This window comes from Lygodium microphyllum, chromosome 23, assembly GCF_053477565.2.
Source record: "Lygodium microphyllum isolate KBCC chromosome 23, Lygodium_microphyllum_v1.1.10, whole genome shotgun sequence".
Classification (NCBI taxonomy): domain Eukaryota; kingdom Viridiplantae; phylum Streptophyta; class Polypodiopsida; order Schizaeales; family Lygodiaceae; genus Lygodium; species Lygodium microphyllum.
Window position 1 is genome coordinate 55,721,623 of NC_141157.1, and position 2,915 is coordinate 55,724,537.

The window sequence follows — 2,915 nt, forward strand, 5'->3', positions numbered from 1 at the left end:
GATACTCATGAACCGCTTACCACACCCACCATTGTAGAGGAGCAAGCAACCAAGGCTACCAAAGGTGCAACCCAGGGTACTCAAGGTAATCCAGGGAGAAAAAATGTGCCAGAGTCCTCTATGGCGCCCACCACCTCCTTTGTTGCAGATTCATCTCTTGGTCGAGAGAATTGGGAGAGGCGACCTATGACCTGTTTAGTAGGTGAGAAGTCTTATATTAACTTGAAATTCGTGTATGATTATTAAAAATAAATTACTTTGAAATAATTGTTGCAGGGTTCTAGTATCAAACATATGTCGATGCTCTATTAGTGGATGTGACCCAAATTGATAGATTTGCCCTTGATAGGTCAACATGACAACTACATATTGCAAGAACATCAATTTACATGTTGCATATAGCATTGCATCATCGTTTACTTTGCATTAATGACTATGTTGTTTTGTGTATAGCATCAACAAGTTTTTTGCAACACAAAAGATGCATCTTTATAGCAAAGATGGAGTTCCATGTCAAGAGGTGGCTCGATTGATATTTGCGGATTTTCCTACGAGCTTGCTTGTGGATGCTCTAGGTCCCATCCCATTGGTTAAGTTATGCTTTCTATCACACAAGGTTTACATCAAACTCACTTCTCATATATCATAATGCCAATGTTGTTTGTAGAGGGCATGACTATTCCCAAGTGGAACACGTTCTCAAAGGGTCTAGTTATGGGTTGTATGGACCTTGCTCACGAGTATTTGGCCGACCAGGGATTCTTAGTCACTATGTGCTTAGCAGAGCATATAGGTGAGTTTATTACGGATGCAGCAAGAGTGGGGTTTGTGCTTCACCGCACTTGGACACTCATGTGTGACTCCAAGGCTTATCGACATCCCGTTACTAGAGAGGCAGTAAGATAACAAAGTTGGATACGTTGAACATACGGTTGTATGTTCTAAATAAAGTTTGTGTTACATGCTTTAAATAAAAACATGGATCACTTATTCTATTTCCACTCGTGAATAGGTACTTGATCTTACTGTGTGTCTTTGGCACACACACTGGTCATGTTGTGCCTTGCTATGACAGAGAGGCTGGGGAGAAGATTTCAGAGAGATTGTTTCCAGCGTATCGTAGCTACATGATGGATGATTGTGTCTTTCCCATGGACGTTGATGGTGTCATTGTCAGAGGTGGAGTAGAGAGGTCTCATCTTTTCTTTCGGTAAGTAGTCTTGCATGTTTTTGCTCTCAGGTTACCTTGTATGGTATTTTCATTGTGTCTACTTGCATGGCCGCAAAGATTCTGTATCTTGATTGGTGATATGTGATTGATGATATGGTTAGGTGGTTACTAGCTACATTTACAAAATGCTACGACTATGTTTTGGATGTGTTTGCGGGGTGTGGTGGTTTGGCGCGGGCCAGTGTAGAGGAGATGAGACATTGCATGTGTCTAGAAATAGATGATGTGCTCTATGGGGAGTGTTTGTCCACCATAGTGTGTGGACCGGTACCATGCTGAGAGAGAGAGTGTTTTTTTTTTTCGAGAGACTCTAGACATTTCATTTTGTCACTACTTTTATATATATGTTTATTATACACTTCATCATGTGACTATGCCCGATTTTGTCTAAGAGATTACATGCATTGGGATCTTTGATTTGTTTTTAGGAAGAGTGTACCTTGCGACTATTTGACACGAATATATTTTACTAGTTTTCCGTTGGTTTTGTTTTCTTGATGTGTGTTCATGTAAATGCAACGTGTCGTACTCCTTAAGTAAGACTATTTATATGCAGAATGGATATGTTGCACGAAAAAGCTCGAAAAAAAGAGATTGATTAGAAAAGAACAAAAATGAAAGCCCGTAAAAATAAAATCCCCCCATGAGTGTATTCCATGAGACTTCATCACGAAGTGGCAACATGTCAAAAGCATGATGTGCTTCTGAAAGGGAGTCACATTTGACATAAACATCTACTAATGCATTGCCCACATAAAGCTCTCTTTCATATCCCCTTTTGATGATTTCTGCATGTAATTATTGACATGTTTCAAGGGCTCATATAGTGGCACAAGCTTTTAAGCTACAAACAAAGGTGACAAAATCACAACAGATACCCTCCAACTGCGTTTGGTTAAAAAGATCCCTGCCCATTCACCAAGCTTCTGTTTAGCATATCCTACAATTAATGCATTCCATGATGTAACATCTCAAATTTGTTGTTCATGATAGACTTCTCAGGCTTCTTCAATCAAGCCACATTTCCCATACATATCTACCAACATTAAGCTCCCCTTCCAAATCCTCAAAAGTGCAGAGCCAACATTAAGCTCCCCTTCCAATCCTGTTCTAACTGTTTCAACATGCATTCTTGATACCATTCTAGTGTGATGCACATGTGCCACTATCATGTCCTGATAATAACACATGATCTGCAGGCCCTTTCAGAACTCCACTAGCTATAAATCCAGCTTCAGACACAAGCTTCACACTAATACGAGCTCTTGGATTTGAATTCTGAAATGACACAGGAGATATACTAGTAAGCAGCTCTCAAGGCAATCAAATTAGACACATAAAATAATAGCATGCGGAACTATAGGGCCAACAGTATAGAGATACATCAAACTTAGAAATCTATCTTGAGAGCCTACCTTTAAATCATAGATTAATTGTGCAAATGGAATAAATATCATGGTGTGGTGGCAGACTAATAAGTCCCTCACCAAGAGTGGAATTTCTTGTCACTGCAATGTCACCTACTACTTTATGACCGGGAAGCTCACCCCCTCACCTAGTTTTGCTCCCTGTTAAAATGTGGAATGTCAAGGTTACACACCTACATAGAATAAGTCTTGTATAAGAAATAGTAACATTGTGCAAAACTTCGTAACATGTGCCATCTTGATCTATAGCTCAATTG

At 39.7% G+C, this 2,915-nt stretch overlaps 1 pseudogene; it reads left to right on the forward strand.

The window, feature by feature from the left end:
• Positions 1 to 672: 672 nt before the first annotated feature.
• Positions 673 to 1,510, forward strand: LOC148016203 (uncharacterized; annotated as a pseudogene).
• Positions 1,511 to 2,915: the final 1,405 nt, after the last annotated feature.